The sequence below is a fragment of the Carlito syrichta genome, unplaced genomic scaffold, assembly GCF_000164805.1.
Source record: "Carlito syrichta isolate Samal-C Ts95f unplaced genomic scaffold, Tarsius_syrichta-2.0.1 Scaffold303264, whole genome shotgun sequence".
In the NCBI taxonomy this organism is placed as follows: Eukaryota; Metazoa; Chordata; class Mammalia; order Primates; family Tarsiidae; genus Carlito; species Carlito syrichta.
The window spans coordinates 501,023-526,303 of NW_007247360.1; the positions used below are offsets into that span (position 1 = coordinate 501,023).

The 25,281-nt window shown below is 36.8% G+C and overlaps 1 pseudogene; it reads left to right on the plus strand.

Annotated features, from left to right (window-relative positions):
• Positions 1–25,281, plus strand: part of LOC103260605 — a 63,533-nt pseudogene that overhangs the window by 9,061 nt on the left and 29,191 nt on the right.

Genomic DNA, 25,281 nt, shown 5'->3' on the forward strand with positions numbered 1-25,281 from the left:
ATGTAGAGATGAAGTCTCGCTGCCCAGGCGGGTCTTGAACCGCGGGCTCAGGCAATTCCACTCACCTCAGCCTCCCAAAGGCGCGGGATTACAGGCTGAGCCACGGAGCCCAGCTTATAATTTTATTTTGATTTATCAGTTATGTTATTTAGTGTATCTCAGTGGTTGCTTTAGATATTACATTATTTATGCATAACTTTAAAAAGTCTACTGGTATAATCATCTTGTAAATACCAGATTGAGTGAATTTTAGAAAACTTAACTTCTTATGAAATAGTTTTAAATATTTTCTCTACGTATGTTTAGAGCCACATTAGATCATGTGATAACTTTTTCTTCCATTGTTAAGCATAATTTAGATGATGCAAAAGGATTAGGAAAGTCCACTGGATTTATTAATGTTTTTAATCACTTTTTCTGGTTTTTATGTATTCTGTTGGAAAATTTGCTGTTGTCATTTTCTCCTATTGATTAGGTCCTATCCTTCTAACTACTTTCAATTTTCTTTCTTATACTGATGACAGCATATCAAAAAAAAAGAAATTAAGAAAATAATTCCATTTACAATAGTATGAGCGTGAATAAAACATATAGGAGTAAACTTAATCAAGGAGGTGAAAGACTTGTACACTGAAAACTATAAAACATTGATGAAGAAAATTAAAGAAGAACAAATAAATGGAAAAATATATGATATTGGAAGATTTCATTCTGTTATATTGTCCATACTACACAAAGAAGTATATAAATTCAATGCAATCCCTGTCAAAATCCTATATTTCTTTAGAGTTAGAGAAAAAATTCTTAAATTTATATGAAATCATGATGGGCGCTGAATAGAAACCCTCCTCAAAAAAATCTTAAGAAAGAAAAACAAAGTTAGAAGCATTATGTTTCCTAATTTCAAAACACATTACAAAACAGCAGTAATTAAAACAGTATGGCACTGACATAAAGACAGTCATATAGATCAATGGAACAGACTAGAGAGCCTGAAATAATTCCATGCATATATAGACTAATTTTTCACAAGGATGCCAAAAACCTACAATGAAGAAAATATTGTTTCTTTAATAAATGGTGCATGCCTAATCCCAGCACTTTGGGAGGCTGAGGGGAGAGGGTTGCCTGAGTCCGAAGGTTCAAGATCAACTTGGTGAGATCTCATATATACAATTTAAAAAAACCCTAAAAAACGGTGCTGTGAAAACTAGATATCTGCATGCAAGAAAATAAATTAGACCCTTAGACCCTTATCTTACACTATATAAAAAAAAACTCAAAATGGATTAAAGCCTTAAACATAATTTATGAAACAGCTAAATTCTTAGAAGAAAACGATAAATTTCCAACATTGGTCTGGACAATGACTTCTTGCATGCGACACCAAAAGAACAGATAGCAAAAGCAAAAATAGACAAGTGAGACTACATCAAACTAAAAAGCTTCTGCATAGTGAACAACTAACACAGACAAAAGCAACAAAAAAAATCAGAGAAAATATTTGTAAATGTTATACAGAAAAAGTGTCAATATCCAAAATATACATTACTGTTATGACTCAATAGCAAAATAAAATAACCTGATAAAATGTTCCAAAACATAAAAACAGAATGAAATAATGTCTTTTGCAGCAACTTGGATAGAATTGGAGACTGCCATCCTAAGTGGTATGGAGGAACAAAAACCCAAATATCATAAATTTTCACTTACAAGTGAGAGCTACACTAAGAATCTGTAAAGGCATATAAAATGCTATAACGGATATTGGAGGCTCAGACAGGGAGGGTGGGAAGGGAAGAATGAAATGTTGTACCTGTTAGGGTACAATGTGCACAAGTGGGTGTGTTATATATACTTAAAGACCAGAGTTCACCACTATACAATGCATTCATTTAACCAAAAACCATTTGTACCACCTAAAACTATTGAAAGAAAAAAGGGCAAAAGACTTAAATAGACCTATATCTCCAAAGAAAACATACAAATGGTCAATAGGTGTATTAAAAATGCTCAACATCACTAATCATCTTACTGTGGTTTTGATTTTGCAAATCCAAACCACAGTAAGACACCACTTCACACCTGTAAGAATGACTAATACTTTAAAAGATAAGAAATGCTGATGAGAAAAGAGAGATATTGGAACATTTGTGCATTGTCGCATGGAAAGTAAAATGGTACAGCTACCTTTGAAAATAATACAGAAAGTCCTCGAAATGTTAAAAAGAGAACCACCATATGATCCAGCAATCCCACTTCTGGACATTTATCCAAAAGAATTGAAATTAGGATTTGGAAGAGATACTTGTACTCTCATGTTCACTTTAGCATTATTCACAAGAGTCAATACGTGCAATAATCTGAATGTCCATTGATGAATAAATAGAGAGACACCGGGTTTATAGCTAACAACACTGCATTACACACTCAAAAACTTGTTGAGAGTATATTTCATGTCAATTGTTCTTACCACAATAATAAAAGTAGCAAAAAAGATCTGAACAAAAATGATGTTTTGAATGTGCTTAGTTTTCAGAAATTTGACAATAACATATACTGGTGTGAATTTATTTCTATTTACTTTTAAGATTCACTCAATTCTTGAAACTGTATGTAAATATTTTGCCAAATTTAGAAAGTTTTCAGTCATTTGTTCTTTGAGTTTTTCAAACCTTCTTCCTTTTTTCCCTCTTTCTGGGACTCTGTGGACACAAAAATTAGTTGTGGTTTTACAGTTCTTTAAAGATGTGCTCAACTTTGTCATTCATTTTCCCTTTTGTTGCCAGACTGGGTCATTTCAATCAACTTTCTTTCAGTTTACTGTTTTTTTCTTCTGTCCTCTCTATTCTTCTCTTGAGTCCATCCATTGAGTTTTATATTTTGATTATTGCATTTTTCAGTTCTCACATTTCTATTTGGTCCTTCTTTATACCTTACCTTTCTTTGCTATGACTATTTATTTGTTGAGACTTCCTATTTTTACGTTTGTTTCAAGTGTATTCATAATTGTTAATTGAAGGTGTTTTTTGTTTGTTTTTTGAGTTGGAGTCTCTCTCTGTTGCCCAGGCTGGAGTTCAGCGGCTCACTACAGCTTCGACCCCCTGGGCTTAGGTGATCATTTCTCCTCAGTCTCCTAATGAGCTGGTACTACAGGCATGCGCCACCACACTTGGCCTATTTATTTATTTATTTATTTATTTATTTTACAGATGAGGTCTTGCTATGTTGCCTAGGCTGGTCTTCAACTCCTGGGCTCAGGCAATCCTCTTTCCTCTGGCTTGTTAACTGCTGGGATTTTATGCATGAGCCACCATATCCTACTGAAGTATTTTTGATGACTCTTCTAAAATTGTTGTCAGATAATTCTAACATTTCTGTCATGTTGTGTATTCATCTATTACTTGTCTTTTTAAATTGAGATTGAGATCTTTCAGATTTTTGGTATAATGGGAAATTCTTTGTTGAAACTTGGGCTTTGGCATATTAAATTATGAGACTCTGGCTCTTTATTTTATTTTATTTTAAAGATGTGAGGTACAATTCAGGGTTAGGTGTACAAATGTTGATCATGCACGTGCTCTTGTTGATGAGGTGTTCCTCTCCCTCCCCTAGCAGTTTCCCTCAACTGCCAATCCCATCCCCCACCCCTGAAAGTTTCCCACTGCTGCCAATCACTTTCTTTTTTTTTTTTTTTTGAGTTGGAGTCCTGCTGGGCTCCGGCGATCCTTCCACCTCAGCCTTCCAAGTAGCTGGAATTACAGGCATGCGCTACCACGCCCGGCTGATTTTTTGATTTATTGTAGAGATGAGGTCTCGCTGCCCAGGCGGGTTTCGAACTCGCGGGCTCAGGCAATCCACTCACCTCAGCCTCCCAAAGGCGCGGGATTACAGGCTGAGCCACCGAGCCCGGCTGCCAATCACTTTCTTATAGTATTATGATAAATGTTCAAGGTCCACTTATGAGTGATAACATAAGCTACTCTGTTCTTTGTTTCTGTGATAGATCACTAAGTCTGATAGACTTTAAATCCGTCCAAGTTGCTGCGAAGTCCATGTTTGTCCTTCTTTATGGCTGCATAACATTCCATTGTGTATATATACCACTTTTTTTTTATCCAGAGACTCTGGTTCTTATTTAAGCCTCTACTTCTTCCCAACAGAGGAAAGATGAAGGGCTGCTGCTTCATTACTGCTGATGGGGGAAGAATTCCATGTTCCCCTCTCAGTTTCTTTTACATATGTAGGAGTGTCCTCATTGATACTTCCAGATAAGGCTCTTCACTCGACTAGCACTGATAGGTCCCTGACTAGGAGACTAAGAGTTCTAGTATTTCTTCTTGCATAGCCTCAGTGACACCCAGATGAGATGGGCCTTGTTACCACTAGATAGCAGTGAATGCTCCAACTACCCACTGACCTTTTCTATTCCAGGATCCCCATGTAGTTTTTACTATAGATGTGCCTCATTACTGCCTAGTGAACAAAAAATACTGGTTCCCCACACTGCCTTCTCTGGTGAGGGGTGCTTGGCACACTTTGCTAAATTCTCACAAATGTGTGAGTTTAGCTTCCCTCCTTGGCATCAGCTGTAAGGGTGAGAGTGGGACTACAGTTTTTCTTTCTTGGATATTTTTCTTGAGTAATATAACTTGCTAGTCTGCATCTTTCCTAGTCCGTTGATTGGAGATACCTGGTTTTTGTTAGAACTGTTTGTTTGTGTGTTTTGGTATTTCTAGGACACCAACTTTTTCAATTCCATATCTATAATATATGAAGTAATAAGAATACCAGGGAATTCACCACCATGTCATTACTAGGACTTTAAAGTCCCTAGCTGATCTGCCATCTTGTTTCTTTCAAAATCTTTTTATGTTTGTTTAACACGTAATACCCAGGGTTCTTAAATGTACTACTGTCAGGAATATGGAAAAGTATGTCTACTCCATTTTCCCAGAAACAAAAGTCAGTCTTTGTCTTTTAGTTGAAGAATGCAGTGTTTATTAATTTATATTGCTTGCTAATGTTGTTTAGTGCTATGTAAGAAATTACCTTTCAAATAATTTGTTTAAAGCTAAAATCATAAACAATCTTTTGTTCTTAGTCGTCCACTATTAGGTTTGCTTGGGTTGGGTATATCTGGTAAATTCAGAGACAGGATAAATGTGGAAGATTGTTTACAAAAGTGGTCTATAAGTTCATCATCTCCCCTGGATTAGCTGGCTATCTGAAGTATATTCTTGTGGGAATGGCAGAAGAACCAAAGAGCAAGCTCAACTGTCAAAGTATATTTCAAATCTCTTCTGTGTCTTGTATGCCATCATCTCATTAGCCTAACAAGTTGCATTACTGAACCCATAACCAAAGATCTAAAAAACTCACCCTCTCTTTTATAAGATCAAAGTGATTCACAAAACTAATCTAGGAAGCCAAAATTCTAATTAAGTAATGATACATGGCTAGAAGTTCATGAATACACTATCTTAATTTGTCACTGATGGTTTGTTTTACTAGTTTGTCAGTTTTAGAAAGTTATTGGTCAGTATTTCTCCCAATATTGCTTCTGAATCTTTTGTCTTTCCACTCTTTCTGAATGGCAATAGGAGGTGTCTTAAAACTGTTATGTTCTTTTATGTATTTCCATCTTTTTTCTTTCTGAGCATCAATTTGATCAAAGAGATCTGACACAATTTCCAATGAAACAATGTTTTTTTAAAATTCTATTATACCCCTTTATTAAATTGTTAGGTTCAAATTACATTTTTTTTTTTGGTTGTAGAATTTATAACTCACTATTTTTATGACTTGCAGTATTTTTCTGGTGTCATTCATTTTCCCTCTATTTTGTAGAACATATTAATTATAATTATTTTAAAGTGACTGTCTATGTGATATGTGAATCATCTGTATGTCTGTTTCTTTCTCTCTCTCTTTTAGTCCTATTTTGTTACATGCCTTATTCTTTTGTTTGAATTCCAGTTAAAATGCAGATATTCAGAGTTTCTGGATGATGTTTTCTTTATCATAATCATATAAACATTTTTTTCAGGATGGCAGATAGAATACATAAACTTTATCTGAGGGAGATTTGGCTTTAGATCTTGTTAGATCCACTCTGTCAGTTTTGCCTCTGCTACTGTGACATGGTAGTTTTGGGATCTCAGATGAAACTGTGAACAGCACTGCTCCACATCGGTGAGCCTTGAACTCTAACTTTTTGTATCCCTACCACTGTATAGTGGCTGGAATTACTGTGCAGTTTAGCTCTTTAATATCTTAGCAGCTGCTAATTTCTGCTACTTTTCTTGAAGTTCTATTCTGCAATTTGCAAATCTTAATTTGCAAAAAACTCAAGGGGAGATTATATGCATACCTTATACCCACTTTACATGCTTTCTTTATCTGGACTATATTTCCTTAAAGTCCTAACTGCTTTGCCCACCCTGAACTCAAACTGCTTTTTGTATCAGTGTGCTTACACCTTTTTGTTAGGAAAATATTCCCCCAAGCAGTCTTGATAAACAGACTCAGGAATAAAACCCTGGGAATACGGAGCCAAATTCATTGTGTGAATTGAAGTCTCATGAGTCCTCCAGGCATAGTTTCTTTTCAGTGTCTTTTAAACAGTTATTTTACATTGCCTAAGTTTTACAGTTGTTTTCAACTGGGATATTAGACTGATTCAAGCTATGACATCTTTGCTATAACAAGAAGTCCAAAATATTATAATGCTCTTTTATTTTCATATGGCTCTTTAAAACATATCACTGGATTTTAGTCATTATCAAAGAGTAAGATATTTTTATGCTGATTTATTTTTATTGACAAAGTGACAGAAATTCTTGTCCATCACTGTCACCTGCAGCTCTTAACTTGATTTTGAAACAGTTAATTGGAGGAAAGATGATGAAGATAAAAGATCGCAAATATAATGATTGGTGAACTCTATTCATAGGTTTTCATCATTAAAAATGTATGTTTTGTGTTGCTAAAAAGTCACCCTTTCTCACCATTGGCAAATAATTTCAATGATTCAGTTGGATACTTTCATTGTTAAAGAAAGGTGGTATTGTTTTTCTTTATTTATGACAACTGGAAAGTGCAAACAGAAATGAGTACTACCACAAGACAGTTAAAAAGTATCTACCAACATTTTTTTCTGCAACAACTAAAAAATTGTTGGAGACGTAAATTCTCTTGCCCCAGCCCAGGTCTACTGAAATAGAAACTTTTGGGATAGAGCCCAGCCATCTGTGTTTTACAAGCCCACCATGTAATTCTGATGCATGGAAAAAAACCAAGAATTGCTTCTTCATGTTGGTGGTCCAGAAAACACACATTGAGAAAATGTCCCTGAACCAATACTGGCACACAATAGATGATTAGTAGATGTTTATTGATTAGTTAAATAAATAGATGGGATTAAGAAACCAAATTTGGAATTTGGAAGCAAAGTTCCTAATTCAAAATATAGCACTAGAATCACAGACATTGATAGAATGGGATACATTTATTGAATTTTATATAAGAACTTCACACTTATAAATACGTGTTCTGTAGTTTCACAATGTTAAACAACTTCAAAATGTTATGAGAGAATTACTCTTGCATTTTGTTGCAGTGGGACATAATGTGTTATCCCCAAACTAGCAGCATCAGCATCACCTGTGCATTTCTTAGAAATGTAAATTACTTCTCCTCCACTAAACTCATGGAATCAGAGAGTTTACAGACTTTCCAGAGGATTCTGATGCACCCAGAAGTTCGAGGACCACTGCTCTAGGACATGCATCTTAATACACTGGCAGTGAATCACATGGAAAAGTTAATTAAAGGTGATATTCTAACTAGGCATCAAGATACAAGAGACAAAACCTTCCAAAGTAACTTTTCTAATTAATATATAGGAAATGCTTTAAACTGGTTTTGCAAATCTTGGAACTTTTAGCTAAATAATATATGTATACCCACACATTTCTATGTATTTATATCTATTTGTGTTTGTGTGTATATATATGTATGTGTGTGTTTGCATATGTATATGGACACGTGTATGCATACATATATGAGTGAGACCTCCTAAAAAAAACCTGGAATTATCTTTTGGAGGGCATGTCCCTTGTAGTACACTTAGAATTTGTTCCCCTAGATCAAATGGTCAATCAAATTTTTTTATCTGGAAGTTCTGAAGATGTGGCATCACTATTTGTGGAAGAAACTTCTTTTGAGTTGTGGCAAAGAACTGACTGGTTCTTCCACACCTTCCCACACCACTCTGAGTGTTCAACAGTTTTTGACCAAAAGTGGCATGATCCCCTCACCCACCCTCCCTATTCTCCCCATCTTGCTCCAAGATCCTTTTCCTTGTTGTTGTTTCTCTGGTTGAAAAAAGTTCTCAAGGGGAAGAAACGTTTCTGCCAATATGGAAGAGGTGAAACAAAAAATGGCAGAAGCACTAACAGGCATCAAAAATGATGAGTTCACAAACTCTTTTGAGCAGTAGGAAAAGGGTCTCAATAGATGTATTGGGTCAAACACAGAGAACTTTAAAGGTGACAAGTTTAAACGTGAAAATAAATATACATATTTTTAAATAAATAAATTCTGTTTTTATTTTTTGATCCCATCTTGGCATATAAAAGAAAGAGTTTTGTAAGAAAAATCCAACAACTCTGGGCAAAAGGGATTCTAATTTCTTCACATAAATCTTACTTAAGTGTGTCTTTCTGAAATAGCAGAGGAAACCTAATAAATGACTTATACAACTAAAGGTCACAGTCTAACTCCCGCTGATGAAATGTAGATGGTCTGGGGATGACTATTTAGTGGCTATCTTGCAATAAACCTGCACCCCAAAAGTTGGTTAATACAAAGGATATGTAGAATTTTTGTCTTGGACTGAAGGTCAGTCATACGGGAGAATAATATTCAGCCTGGGTCATCTTGGACACAGTCTAGTAGTGCCAACAAGAGGTTTAAGGAAAAAGTGTATCATGTCTCGGCAGCAAAAACTAAGGTGCAACCCTGGATATCTAGGGGTTGCTGAAGTTAGGGCAAGCCACTGCCTACAAAACAATGCCCAGGGTACAGGATCGACAGACAGAGGGGACCAGCAAAGAAACTTCAAAGACTGTCTGAGAGCATCTGAAGAAAAAACTTCAACTCTAAACAGTTGCCAAGCACACAGAGCAGAAAAGTAGCTTATGAAACCTCCTTTTAAATAAAAGATTCCATTTTTCTTTTTTATTCCACCCTCACCGTGTTCCAGCTATGTAGGAGTCAGAAACTATCTAGCAAAGTGGGGTGGGGGTTGAAGGTGAAAGCACAAGGTAATGAAATAAAAAAGAACGCAGCCATGCTCCTCTTTTCCACTTCAGGCTTCCAAGAGATGCAGGCTTCTGCAGGCCGGAGAGAGGAGAACATTTTAATGCTAAAACAAATTCAAAATCTGCAGTAATGTCTTGAACCGGACATTCTAATTTCTGAATTAAGACCAGTTGGTTACTTAAAGTGGCTCCAAGCTATTTTATTACCAAGATGAGTGGGCAAAAATATCATGCACTTGAGGTTTTCTTCCAGGGACAGAGAAACATTATCAGAACTGAACACATTTTAGAAGAATGGCGAGAGACAAAAATAAAGTTGTGTTTTGATTATGTCAGGAGTCGTGCTTGCTCAACATACTGGTTACACACATATTGAGCCTTAAACAGTTTGATTCTAGTCCAAAAATTCTAAAAGCACCAGAGCTGAGCCAGTTCTGTGCATGTGAAGCTTGTCCTACAACAAGTTCACAAGCGGACACGTGCTCAGAGGCTCAAAGAAATGTTGACTGTGAAATTTATGTCTAAATAATTTATAAAAATATGGGACAATTTTGTAGAGGCATAGTGGTATAATAAGTAAAGAATGTCTGTGTTTGTTTCTGGTACTTTAAGTATGAGGTCTGTCACTCATGGCATTGATCTGGAGTAAAGCAGACATTCCTTAGGCCTCACTTTCTCTCTGTGTAATGAAGGATTGAATTGAGTAATTTTAAATGTTGGCAGTTATGATTCCATTGTGTCAGTATAAAAACAAATGTGTGAATTGTGAATTTAGCTCAGGTTCTGACCATTTACTTAAAGTGTGATCATTAGCAAGTTTCTTTATTTCTCTGTGTTGCAATTGTCCTGCCCATAAAATGCCTGCCTTGCATTTCTACAAGGTGGCTGTGCACCTCAAAAAGATTATGAGTGTTTTGATCATCAGAATTATATCCCCTGCAAAGAAACTCACATCCTTATCCCTGGCCAGTGTGAGTATATTGCCTTCCATAAACTGGAACAGGGTCTTTGCATATGTGATTAAATTTCTTTTTTCTTTTTTTTATTTGATCTTTTAATTTTAAAATTGTGGGGTACATTTCAGGGTTAGGTTTACAAATATTCACTGTGCAGGTACCCTTGTTGATGAGGTGTGCCCCTCTTCCCCAGGCAGATTTCCACACTGTCAGTAGCACCTCCCTGCCTCCCCCTCCCCTCTGCAGTTTCCTGCTACTGTCCATCCTTCTCTTATAGTTTTGCAGTAGCTGTTCAGGGTCCACTTATGAGTGAGAACATGTGATACTCAGTTCTTTGTTTCTGTGAAAGATCACTCAGTATTATAGACTCTAATTCCATCAAGGTTGCTGAGAAATTGATGATTTTTTTCCTCTTTATGGCTGTGTAATATTCAATCATGTATGTGTACGACATTTAAAAAAATCCAGTCCTCTTTCGATGTGCAGCGCAGTTAGTTCCATGGTCTTGCTAGTGTGAATAATGCTGCGATAAACATATATGTGCAAGTATCTTTTTTATAGAGTGATTTTAGTTCTTCCAGATATATTCCCAGTAGGGGGATGGTGGGGTCATATGGAAGGTCGATATTTAGAACTTTTAGGTATCGACACACTGTTTTCCACAGAGGCTGTACTAGGTTGCACTCCCACCAACAGTGAAGAACAACATCTTCTCCAGCATCTGTTATTTTTGAGTTACTGATGATGGCCATTCTGACTGGAGTTAAGTGGTATCTCAGTGTAGTTTTAATTTACATCTCCTTGATGATTAGTGAGGCTGAACATTTTACATGTATCTGTTGGCTGCTCATATGTCTTCTTTTGAGAACTGTGTGTTCATATCTTTTATCCACATTGTAATGGGGTTGTTTTTTTTTCTTTTCAGCATGTTTGAGTTCCTTGTAGATCCTAGATGTTAGGCCTTTGTCAGACATGGAGTTGGCAAATATTTTTTCCCAGTCTGTGGGCCATCTCCCTGCTCTCTTGATGGTATCTTTGACTTTGCAGAAGCTTGTCAGTTTAATGAGGTTCCATTTGTCTCTCATACCTCTTATAGCATGGGCACTTCAGGTTTTGATTAGGAATTGGTAGCCAGTTCCAACTTCCATAAGGGAGTCTCCTGCATTTTCTAAGGTTCTTATAGTTTGAAGTTTTATGTTTAGGTCTCTGATCCATATAGAGTTGATTTTTGTGTATGGGGATAGATAGGGGTCCTGTTTCAATCTTCTGCATGTGGTCAGTCAGTTTTCCCAGCACCATTTACTGAATAGGTTCTTGTCTACCCAGTGGTTGGTGGTGGAGGCTTTGTCAAAGATGAGTTGGCTGAGAAATTGAGATTTTGCTTCTGGAATCTCAATTCTATTCCATTGTTCTATATGCTGGTTCTTGTACCAATACCAGACTGTTTTTTGATTATTGTAGCTTTATAACAAAGTTTAAAATCTGGGAGTGTGATACCTCCTGGTTTTTTTTGTTTTTTTTTTTTTTGCTGAGGATTGTTTTGACTATTCTTAGTCATTTATGTTTCCATATGAATTCCTGTATTGTTGTTTCTAGGTCTGAGAAGAATGTTGCTGGTAATTTGATGGGTATTGCATTAAATCTGTAGATTGCCTTAGGTAGAATGGACATCTAAATAATGTCAATTCTTCCAATCCATGAGCATGGAACATTTTTCCACTTGTTTGTGTCATCTTTGATTTCTTTGAGCAGAGTTTTGTAGTTTCCATTGTAAAGGTTTTTCACATCTCTGGTTAGGAAGTTGCCAGGTATTTCTTTCTTTCTTTTTTTTTTTTTTGTGGCTATTGTGAATGAAATTGTGCTTTTTATTTGGGTTTCTCTTTGTTTATTATTGGTGTATAGAAATGTGACTGTCTTTTGCACATTTACTTTATACCCGGAGACATTGCCAAAGTCCTTTATCAGTGCAAGGAGGTTTATGACAGACTATCCTGGGTTGTCAAGGTATATAATCATGTCATCTGCAAAGAGAGATAACTTGACTTCCTCTTTTCCTATATGGATACCACTGATTGCCTTCTCTTCTCTGATTGCTCTAGGTAGGACTTCCAAAACTATGTTGAACAGGAAGGGTGAGAGTGGGCATCCTTGTCTTTCTCCAGTTTTCAGGGGAAATCATTCCAATTTCTGTCTGTTTAGCAGTATGCTGGTTTCTTGTAGATGGCTCTCACTATTTTGAGATATGTTCCATCTATGCCTAGATGTCTGGGGGGTTTTATCAAAAAGGGGTGCTGAATTTTATCAAAAGCTTTTTCTGCATCTAATGATATAATCATGTGGTTTTTGTTTTTATGTCTGTTGATGTATTTAATTACATTTATGGCCTTACAAATGTTGAACCAGGCTTATATCCCAGGGATGAAGCCTACTTGGTCATGGAGGATGTTATTTGAGATGTGTTGTTGAATCCTGCTTGCTAGGAGTTTGTTGAGAATTTTAGCATCTATGTTCATCAGGGATATTGGCCTGTAGTTCTCCTTCTTTGTTGGGTCTTTACCTGGGTTGGGTATCAATGTGATATTAGCTTCATAAAATGAGTTGGAGTTGGGTAGAGGTCCATCTTTCTTAATCACCTGGAATACTTTCAGTAGGATTGGTATCAGTTTCTCCCTGTAAGTTTTGTAGAATTTGCTGGAAAGCCAACTGGTCCTGGGCTTTTTTTGTAGGGAGTTTTCTTATGACATAGTCAATTTCCTTAATTGCTATTGGTCTATTTAGGGTCTCAATTTCTTCTTGTTTCAACCTAGGGAGGTTGTGTGATGTCAGAAAGTCCTCCATTTCCTTTGCATTTTCAAGTTTTTTCCATAGAAGAGTACATAGCAGTCTCTGATAATCTTGTGTATCTCTTCAGAGTCAGATGTGACTCCATCTTTTGTGTTTCTGACTGAGTTTACTTGGGCTTTTTCTCTCTTTTTCTAGGGGAACATCAATCTTGTTTATCCTTTCCAAGAACCAACTGTTTGTTTCATTGACTTTTTGTATGATCTTTTTGTCTTCCAGGTCCCAGATTTGGGTTTTTATTTTGGTGATCTAGTTCTTCTGTGGAAGTTAGTGTTTTGAGGGTTTTGTTTTTCCAGCTTCCTTAGGTGACTTGTTAAGCTGTTAAGTTGTGATATTTCCATTTTCTTCATGTACATTTGTAGAGACATGAACTCTCCTTTTTCTACTGCCTTCATGGCATCCCAGAGATTTTTGGTAAGATGTTTCTTCATTTTCATTTGTTTCCAGGTATCTGTTAATCTCTGTTTATTTTTTCCATGTTGACCCAGGAGTGCTTAGCATCATGCTGTTTAATGTCCATGTCTTTGTTGTTTTGGGGGAACTTTGTTGGTATTGATGTTTATTTTTATTCCACTGTGGACTGAGAAAGTACATTGCTAAATTTCAATTTTATAAAATTTGTTAATGGCCAAGGATGTGGTCTAACTTAGAGAACATTCCATGCGATGTTGAGTAGAATGTATATTCTGTGGTTGTTGGGTGGAGGGTTCTGTAGGTATCAATTAAGTCTATTTGGTCAAGAGTCATATTGAGGTTCTGGATCTCCTTGCTGATTTTTTTGTCCTGATGATCTGTCTAGGGTTTTGAGTGGGGTATCAAAGTCCTCAGCTATGATGGTTTAGTGTCAATATCTCTTTTAAGTCTGTCTAGAAGCTGCTTCATGAAAGTTGGTGCTCCTATGTTGGGTACATATATGTTTAGGGTGGATATTTCTTGTTGATAGATTGAACCTTTTATCATTATGTAGTGACCTTCTGTATCTTTTTAGAATTTTTGATAGCTTAAAGGATATTTTGTCTAATATTAAGATCACAACTCTAGCTTTCTTTTTGTTCCATTCACCTGAAATTTTGCTTTCCATTCTCTTACTTTCAGTCTGTGAGTGTCTTTTCTGGTGAGATGAATCTCTTGGCGACAATATATTGTTGCCTCATTATATTTTATCCATTTTGCCATTCTATGTCTTTTTTGTGGTGCATTTAGTCCATTCACATTCAGGCTAATTACTGAAATGTGAGCATTTATCCCTGTCATAAGGTTTTTATAGAGTTTTGTTGTTCCTGTTTGTTGTCTTTCTTTTGATTTCTGGGTTGATTCATGTGTATTTTCAAACTTTTTCCTGCACTCTTGTAATGAACATTGTCATTCTTTTTTTCCTTTTCTTCTGTGTTTAATATTTTCTTAAGTGTTTCTTGTAGAGGTGGTCCAGAGGCAATGTAAGATCTTGGGATTGACTCTCTGGGAAAGATTTTACTTCTCCCTCGCTGATGAAGCTTAGGTTATCTGGGTAGGTTTTTCTTGATTGAAATTGTTTATCTTTGAGAACTTTGCAGAGATAGCTCCATGCTCTCTCAGCCTGAAATGTTTCTGTAGATAAATCTGCTGCTATTCTAATTGATCTTCCCAGGTAGGTAGTCCTACCTTTTTCTCTAGCTGCCTTTAGGATTTTTTCTTTTATAACTACTTTGTTTAGGCAAATTATTATGTGTCTGGGAGTTGGTCTTCTCATTTGTTGTCTTGCAGGGGTTCATTGGATCTCTTGTGTTTGGATTTCGCATCACTGATGAGATGAGGGACGTTTCCCTGAATTATTTCATGGAAATTTTGTTCCTGGGTGGTCTCTTTCTCTCTGCCACAGGAAGTACAATTACTTTTAGGTTTGACCTCTTGATATAATTGCTCATCTCTTGAAGGTTTTGTTCTGCTTTTAAAGCCTCTTTTCTATGTTTTTGACAGTTTGGCTTAGTTCTATATTTTGGTCTTCAAGCTCTGAGATTCTTTCTTCTGTTTGGTTAATTCTGCTTTCCATGCTTATTAGTTTGTTATTTATTTCATTCACAGTATTCTTTTCTGCTATTATCTCAGTTATCAACTCCTTCCTATTTTACTCTTATCTCTCCTCAATTCTTTTTCTTCTTTCTATTAATGTTTTGATGTCTGGGTTTGTAATATGTGATCAGTCATTCTGGGAGCTCTTCATTGTTTGCGTTCCAGTCTGTTTTCTCAGTGTCTGACTTCCAAAAAAGTCTGTGTGAGACCCATATTCTTTTGGTTTTTCTTCATTTCTGTAGATTTTCCTATCCACTTTCCCCCCCTTTTCTTTAATTCTTTTTTTCAGGGTTGGCGGGGTTGCTTTTACTTCTGTTTGCTCAGTCTCCTATTCTTCCTTATGTGAATCCTCTAGCTTTGTTCAATTCTGAGCCTTGACTGTGGTTTGGGGGCTATACTATTTTGTAGCTTTGAGATTTAATTGAGGGGGGGAGCTGTGATTCAAAATTTATCTGCAGATCCTAGTATCCACCGACAACTGTATGAGTACCCTGGAACTCTCTTCCCACTGCCTTTCAATCTGTCCATGCATTGAGGGTGTAAGTTTGTTCTCTAAAGGAAAATGAAGTAAGAAAAAGGAAAAGAATGGAAGAGAGATGGGAGAGAAGAGAAAAGTGAAGAGAGAGAAGAGTTAGAGGGTTAACAGACAAGCGTAGCTACTAACAAATGAAAAGAGACACAAAGACAGAGAAGAATAAAACAAAACTAAAACATACAATCATATAAACACACAAACCAACCAACCTCTGTATTGATATACAACTCCCCTACACAAATAGGAGGTCCAAAGAAAAAGAAAAGGAAATCAGTAAAATAACAGAAACAAGGCAAGTACAAAAACATCATCAAGAACAGAGAAAAGAGAGAAAAAAGATAAAACATAAAACAAACAAAAGTGAGCAAAACAAACAAAGAGTAAAAATAAAAAAAAAGTAAAATGAAACAATCTCGCTCTGAAATTGTTCCTTTGAGTTCAACGTCTTTTCAGCTCTCATCTCAGCTCTCATTTCAGGCTGGTAAAGTTGCTCACAGCTAGGGTCAGGTGTCCCAGGCCTGCTGTGGAAGGATCAGACCTGGCCTCAGTCGACTTGCTGCCTGTCAGGTCTGCCACTCAGATCTGACCTGTCTGTGTCCAATCTAGCATGGGGGAGGGGCTTCTGTCTCTCCATGTTTGATGCGATTACCTTAGGTCTCATGCTGGAGGCTGGGCACAGCTGTGTGGAGCTGGGTGGGGTGATGCAGGTCTCTGCCTGGTTCTGGGGTGGGCGCCTCTTTACCGGGCATAGACCTCCTCCTTGGCCCTCCCTGATCCTCTCTTTTCATCAATTGGACTCCAGGATCCTGCTGATCTCTAGTCCGGTCACTGCCTGGGGTTGAGCCAGTGAAAGTGGAGTGCAAGACAGCCAGGCTCTGCAGGTTGGCGTGCTACGGGGCAGCTTGGGGTGGAGGACAGAACCGGAAATTCCACAGGGCTGGGAGCTGCAGGCTGCGGTGGTGGTGCAATGCATGGGACGGATTGCAGCAGCCACCTTTTGTGGAGGCAGAGGTAGCGGTGGCAGCAGAGTGTTGCGTGGGACCAGCTGCAGTAGTCACCTTTTGGGGAGGCGGTGGCAGCGGTGGCAGTGGCACATGGGACAGGCTGCAGCAGCCACCTTTTGCAGATACTTTTACAGTCCAACTTGTCCCATCGCCATCTTGCCCCTACCCTGTGATTAAAGTAAAAGCCTAAAGATGAGTGGATTGTTTTAGGTTATCCAGGTGGACTTAATCTAGTCATATAAATCCTATAAGTCAAATGACTAGCCCCAGGTGTGGCCAGAAGGCGCTATAATCATAAAAGTAGTCAGAGAGATGCAAAGTTACTGGCTTTAAAAGACGGAGAAAAGAAGCAAAAAGTCAAGGAATGCCATGGCCTATAAGATGGTAAGAAAACAGATATTCCCCCAAGTGTCCAGGAAGGAAAAAAGTCTTGCCAATGCTCTGATCTTCATGTAGTGAGACCTGGTCAGATTTTGAGTTTCAAATAATAAATTTGCATTGCTTAAGCCAATACATTTTGGTATCTTTATTTGAGGCAGCTACAGAAAACTAAGGCAAGTGTGAACATTTTAGAAGTTCAAAGACCTATACAAATGCAGATTCTGCTGGTGGTAAAGATAGATATCCTAAAGTGATGTGAAATGAGCATTGATTTTAAAAGACATACCAGAATGTTACGAAGAATGGAAAAGAATTTCTAAAGGTTATCCAGAGAACATGCTTCTTCCTTCACAACTCATTCTTCTTTTATCCAGATGGTATATTCTTTTCTTAACTATCTCATGCATAGAAATTCAGCAAATACTCTTAGTCATCAATTCCAGAATATCACAATTTTTATTACAGCAAAATTCATTTTATTTTAATTAGGACAGATTTGTTAAAAGTACATAATTATTTTATTCTTAGTTGAGCTACATGAAGAAAAGCAAAGTCCTCTCTGCACAATAATATGAGAAACGATTTCCACATCAAATAAGTTTTGTGCTGATGCCAAAGTTTAGTATCTCATTTTTATTTTGGGGTAAAACTTGCAATTTGTTTGAATATTGGGATGATTGTAATTATTCAATTTTTGGTGATAATGAAGAGAGTGTCTCTTTTTTAAAAACTTATCTTTTTATACTTGCTTTATGATACTGGACCTGAAACTGTACAAATTACATTACTCCTTTGCCTGTTGGCTTACTGTCAGGCTCAACCAACAAGGAAAGCCAGATGGAATCTGTAATACTAGGAAATGACAAACAAACTTGCTACTTACTGTTTGTGACACCAAAGAAACTGTTGTTCATCCTGGCTGTGGTGGCTGGTTTCTGAATCAATGCCTAATACTAGTTTACTGTTCATCCACATTACAAAACTAGTCTTTTGCTGCTCCTTCAAAAATATCAGCCTGCCTTGCTTACAGGTTTGAGTTCCACCTTGATGGGGGTGCTAATCTGAAATTCTAAGACACCAGTTATAACCTACCGATGCCCTTTCTTCAGAGGGATGAATCTCAGACTGGAGGGGGCCATTCTCTTTCTTTCTTTTCTTTTCCCAGTCCCAAGGGTCATAGCAGCTTGCTAGGTCACTACCTTAGTGATACTTCTGATATCTTTTTACCTTTTCACTGATATCTGGATACATTAAAATTGCCTGGGTAAAATCTTGGCAAGTTGTTCTGTATTCTGACTGGAAACTGAGTGACACAGAAATTGGTGACAAAAATGATTCCAGGAAAAGTTCCCCAAAGATGGGCATTTTGAATTGGTTTGTCTATGTCTGTGAACTTGAATTCAGTGTTGCACTCCTTGGTAAAGGAATGAAAGACTAGTAATGCACAGCATTTAGTTAAATCATAATTAATAAAATAATTAATAAAATAATCACCTGTGGTTGTTTGTAATTAAGTGACCTCTGAAGCAAGGCCTGTTGCATTTGACTGCAATGACAGTAAAGATGTTAATAAAGATGCTAGTGTGGAGTCACTGCTGAGTGTTAAGGAATGCTTAAAGAAAGGAATGACAAGCTCAGGCCACAGGTAAGGAAACAAAGGTCTTTTATGATGTCCCCCAAAAGAATGTCTTATTCTTGTAGCTACAGGATTAAATTCAATTAACCCAGACACAGAGATTAATTGTGAAAGTTGAAGAATTATGACTTATATTGGCTTTGTAGCTCTGCCAAGTATGCCATATGAAAGTTAAGGTATTTTCTCATTGGCTCCTAAATAGACCAATAAAAACCCAGGAAATTGACTCCGTCATAAGAAAACTACTTAAAAAAAAAAAAGTCCAGGACCAAATTGCTTTCCAGCAGAGTTCTACAAAACATAAGGAGGAACTGATACCAGTTCTATTAAAAGTATTCCAGGCAATTGAGATAGATGGAACTCTCTCCAAATCATTTCATGAAGCTAACCTCACATTGATACCAAAACTGAGTAAAGATCCAACAAAGAAAGAGAACTACAGGCCAATTTTCCTGATGAACATAGATATAAGAATACTCAGTAAGATTCTAGTGAATTGGATCCAAGAAAAATCTCAAAAAATCATTCACCATGACCAATTAGGCTTCATCCCTGGGATGCAGGGCTGGTTCAACATCTGTAAGACCATACATGTGGTTAAATACATCAACAGATATAAAAACAAGACCCACATGATTATATATATATTTTACAGATGTAGAAAAAGATTCCAATAAAATCCAACATCTCTTCTTGATAAAAATCCTTGAATACCTGGGCATAGACAGAACATACCTCAAAATAGTAACAGCTGCCTATGATAAATCCACAGCCAACATATTGCTAAATGGACAGAAATTGTAAGCATTTCACCTGAAAACTGGAACAAGACAAGGCTGCCCACTCTCACCCTTCCTGTTCAGCATAGTGTTGGAAGTCCTAGCTAGATCAATCAGACAAGAGAAGGAAACCAAGTGTATCCAAATAGGAAATGAGGAAGTTAAGTTACCCCTTTTTGTTGATGAAAGATCGTATGCCTGAAAACTCAAGAGAATCTGCCAAAAGCCTCCTTGCACTGATAAAGGACTTTGGCAAAGTCTCATGATACAAAATTAACATGCAAAAGATAGTCACGTTCTTATCCACTAACAACAAACAGGGCAGAGAGCCAAATAAAAAACACAATCTCATTTACAATAGCCACACACACACAATGAAATACCTCGACATCTCCCTAACCAGAGAAGTGAAAGACCACCACAATGAAGACTACAAAACACTGCTAAAATAAATCAAAGAAAACACAACAAATGGAAAAATATTTCATGCTCATGGATTGAAAGAATCAACATTGTTAATATGTCCATCCTACCAAAGGCAATCTACAGATTCAATGCAACACTCATTAAAGTACTAACATTATTCTTTTCAGACCTGGAAATAACAATACAGAAATTCATATGGAAACATAAAAGACCACGAATAGACAAAAACAATCCTTAGCAAAAAGAAACAAAGCAGGAGGTTTCATACTTCCAGGCTTTAAACTTTGCTATACGGTTACAATAATCAAAACAGCCTGGTACTGATACAAGAACAGGCATATAGACCAATGAAATAGGCTAGAGATTCCAGAAGCAAAACCTCAGTTTCTTAACTAACTCATCATTGACAAAATCTCCACCAACCACCAATGGGGAGAGGAGAACCTATTCAGTAAATGGTGCTGGGAAAACTGGCTGACCACATGCAGAAAATTGAAACAGGACCCCTACCTATCATTGTACACAAAAACCAACTCTAGTTGGATCAAAGACCTAAACATAAAACCTCAAACTATAAGAATTCTAGAAGAAAACACAGGAAACACTCTTATGCACATTGGAGTAGGCAACCAATTCTTGATCAAATCTCTAAAAGCAAATGCCATAAGAGATAAGATAGACAAATGATACCTCATCAAACTGAAAAGCTCCTGCAAAGCAAAAGAAACCATCAAGCGAGTGAAGATGCAGCCCACAGAATGGGAAAAAATATTTGCCAACTGTTTAGTTGACAAAAGCCAGCATCCAGGATCTACAAGGAACTCAAACGTGCTGAAAGGGAAAAAGCAAATGGCCCTATTACAAAGCGGGCAAAGGATATGAATAGACACTTGTCAATAGAATACATGAGAACAGATAGCAGAGACCAAAAAAGGAAAAAAAAATAGTTTAGCCTTACTAATCATCAAAGAAAAGTAAATTAAAACCACACTGAGATATCACCTTACTCCAGTCAGGATGGTCAACATCAATAAGACAACAGGTTCTGGAGAGGATGCAAGGAAAAGTGAACACTTCTACACTAGTGGTGGGAGTTTAAACTAATACAACTGTGGAAAACAGTGTGATGATTCCTAATAGATCTCAAAATTGGCCTGCCATATGACCCAGCAATCCCTTTTCTGGGAATATAACCAGAGGAACTCAAATCATTCTACCAAAAAGATACCTGCACATACATATTTATTGCAGCATTATTCACAATAGCAAAAATGTGGAACCAACTGTGCTGCCCATCAAAAGTGGACTGAATTTTTAAAATGTGGTACATATACACGATGGAATATTATGCTACCATAAAGAAGGACAAAATCATGAACTTTGCAGCAACTTGGATGGAATTAGAGTCTATCATAGTCAGTAATCTATTACAGAAATTAAAAACCGAATACCACATGTTCTCACTTATAAGCATACCCTGAACATTTGTCATACACTCTAAGAAAGGGTTTGGCAGTAGTGAGATGCTGCCAGGGGTGGGAAGGGAGGGTAAATAACATCAATGAGGGTATCTGATCTCAAACTAGGTAAAATGAGGACAAAAGGGAGTCCAAAACTTTACCGGTACAATGACCACTTGTTGAGGTATTTATTGAAAAGCACTGGGATCCTAAAATTAGGAATGAGAATATTTGGGTGGATTTAGACAAGGCTGAAAATATTGAATTCTCAAATTATTTTGAATACTTTTTTTCTAATAGAAACAGCCTATCCACCTATGTTTGAGGAGTCTTGATTTCGTTTGCTGGGAAATCCTATAATAATTTCATGGGGAGTGGGGGATAGTGTTACATGATAATGCCTAGTCTTCTCATGTTCCAATCTACATATTGCTACTTAGAATCCTATGGTCATCTTTTACAATATTCTAGAAGAATAAGCACACATTCAGATCTAGAAGAAAACAGATAATATTTTAAATAGTTTTCAAGATTTTGCTAACTTATACCAGCAGAAATCTAGGAAAATATTTGAAAACGGTTTTAAACAGTATTTATGGCAGTCCCTTAAAGATAAAGCAGAACAAAATATGCTACAGACTGAAATCTTAATCCCTATGTGATGGTATTTGGAAGTGGGCGCTATGAAAGGTAATTAGGTCATGAGGGTGGAACCCTCATTATTGAATTAATGCCCTTATAGGTAGAGACATGACAGAGTTGACTTTCTCCCTGTAGGTCATGTGGGGATACAATGAGAAGGTGGCTGCTTACAAGGCATGAAGGAAACCCCTCACCAGACACCTAATCTTGGATTTCTTAGCCTCTAGAACTGGGAGAGATGATTTTTTTAAAAAGCTATTCAGTCTGTTATATTTTTGTTATAGCAGCCCAACTAAAACAGAATATAACCCTTGATTAGGCTAATTATTTTTGTGTAAGTACATTTACCAGAATTTCTGGATTTAATTTTTACTAATCTAGAAGAGTTGATAACAGTTTTGTTGGTTGACTAAAACTCAGATTTAGTGGTTTCCCTCATTTAATGTGATTGGGATGCCCAACTTTCCTGAAATAATGTATAAAAAAGAGCTCAAAATTTCAGAGAGATGGCAGTAGAATGGAATTAGTATTTAAGGCTTACATATTCATCGCTCCCCCACTACATCCCCCAAGAGTACCCAGAAGACAATTGGTTTACTGTGACATTGAGATACACAATAGTAATAGAAGCACTCGTATCTTTGGTAAGCTTTGTGGTAGCTTTCCTAACTATACTGAGTATGAGGGTAAGAGATAATTCCCTGATTTTAAAGAAGATAATATGATCCTAGAGGAAAAAAGGCAACTGGCAGCACATAACTTCCTTAGACAACATGGGAATATTTACCATAATGAGCAGCAAGGATGTGGAAATCAGACTATTTGAACCTAGAGGAAATGTTTGATGTTACCAATGGGTAAAAATGCTCTAGGAATAAAATAGATGGTTGGCTTAATAAATATATTTGATACTCATAAAACAAAAACAACAAAACAACAAAGCTTCCAATTCTGGTGGTTAATGGCTATAATGGAGAATCATAGCCACTCAGCTAGAGTTTATATTATGGTTACTTCACAGAGCTGCAACCACTTATTTAATGGGGGAATCTCTTTTCCTTAAGAGAATCCCTGCAACACTGCCACAAAATATGTGTATGTAAATATTCCTCCACGGGACATGAGGCACTTTCATAAAGGGAAATGGAAATATTTAGCACCTTATCAAGACCAATAAATATTGTATTTATCTGACAATAATTTCTGGTCACAAGTTTATTAGGGGCCAATGGAGTTCAGGCAATAAATGGAGTTTTGGCTCAAGTTTGAGTTACAGTAGTTTTATAGATACCATTTGTATATTTCTCCAGTGTCTGATTAATTTTAATGACTTTAAAATGTCTGTATCTGCATATTATATATTTGGTCTATAGGCAGATTGCTATTGCAAAAGGAAAAGTCAAGTAGAAGCCCCTGGGATTTCCCTTGCTTTATCAGAATAGCAAAGGAAAAGCCATGCCATAGCCTTATAAGAATTGCAAAGCTTAGTGCCACCACCAAAAACTCAAAATATCCTTAAGTGCTAATGCCTATCATCTAGCTTGTGATAAAGTGAGATGGATTTTTAGGAATAAGTGTGCTTGTCATAAATATAATTAGGTTGCAACTCTAATTGTAGCTGCTGTTCCAGATACAGAAAGGTAACACTAGAAGCAAATGAAAACAGCCCTTGGCCACTAGAACATGGCTCTTCAACTAGAAAAAGCTTTTTTTCCTATTCCAGCTGCAAGATTAATCCATCAGAGACAGTTTGAATTTGCCCCATAATTCATCATCACAAACTTGCCTCCTGGCAACATCAAATCTTTTGCTGTCACCCACAAAATAGTCTGTAGAAATATTGAATGCTTTGATAATAGCCGTTTTGTTGATGGCATCATGCCAATCAGACCAGATGAGTAGAAAATAACAATTACTTCAGCTGCTTTACTAAGACACCTACAAGCCAGATGGTGGGAAATGAACTTTATGAACGTTCAGTGACACACTCTTTGTGAAATTTCTTAAGGTCTTGTGGTTTGAAGTATGTTGAGATATTCCCTCCAAGGTGAAAGATAAGTTGCTTCATCATGCAGTGGGAAGAACAACACTTAGTGGAAATTTTTGTAGCTTGCAGGTGGTTTATATATGTTTGTTGTGCTACTGTGACTATCACCGAGAAACCCATGAGGCTGGAAAGACATCAGCCGTCCAGTACCCTTTCCTCCTAGTTTGAGTATCAGCTCCATAGGGATTGACTTTCTGGCTCCTTAACTACCACAACTACTCTAGAAGCAACTCCATCAATGGTTCCAGTCTAAACTCTGCAGGAGCTCCTCTGAGATTTTGGGTACTTTTACCAGTCAAGCAACAAGTCCTTCCCAAAGACCTGAGCATTGGGTACTTTTGCCAGTCAAGCAACAAGTCCTTCTCAAAGACCTGAGCACCAGCTTGCTGCAGCTACTTTTCCCAGACTATACGTTTAACAGTCTGAACTCTTCTCTTTGTTCACCCAGTCCCAGGAGTGGTAACTGTTTCTTCAGTTACGGCTTCTGTGATAGCTCAGATTCCTTCTTTTTGTTTTTTCAGTTCTCTAATACCAGGCTAAAAATTCATTCTTTAAATTCTTTTCATTAAAATAGGAGGTCTTGTTTCTGTCTTCTGGCTAGAACTGAAATGACACTTAAATGGAAATACACATGTGACCTTAATTTTGCAGTTGGTTTTCTCATCATTTCCCACTGAGAAACTGGAGTAGGAAAATCTTTCTAAAGAACAAAATGGGATGGCTTGCTACTCACAGCACTAAAACAAACAAACAACTAATAATGATACTGCACATACAAAATTCCCTCGCTTAACATCTTAGATTATTTATATATATAATTTTCATAAACAAACAATGGTTTAGCTAACTCACTTACATTTTTATTTGATCCCCTGTTTTTCTCTAAAGTTCCCTTAAACCATTACTAAATTTAGAAGTCTAAACACTTGTTCTCCGGAACTTTGACACAGCTGAGTCTCGTTTCTTCCTTGCATCTGTGACTTCAAATTCTTTCAACCAATAAACAATAATATTTTCATCATTTGAATTGTTCCTTTAGCTTCTATGCTAGAAAAATAAAATGTGATCATGAATTCATTTGCTTTTTTTATGGCTTGGAGTATCTCACAGAAGGTTTTATTTAATCTCAGGGAATTTTTGATTTTGGGAGTTGAAGATAGTGATTGGTAGTTGGTTGAAAAATTTTAATTAGTTCCAGA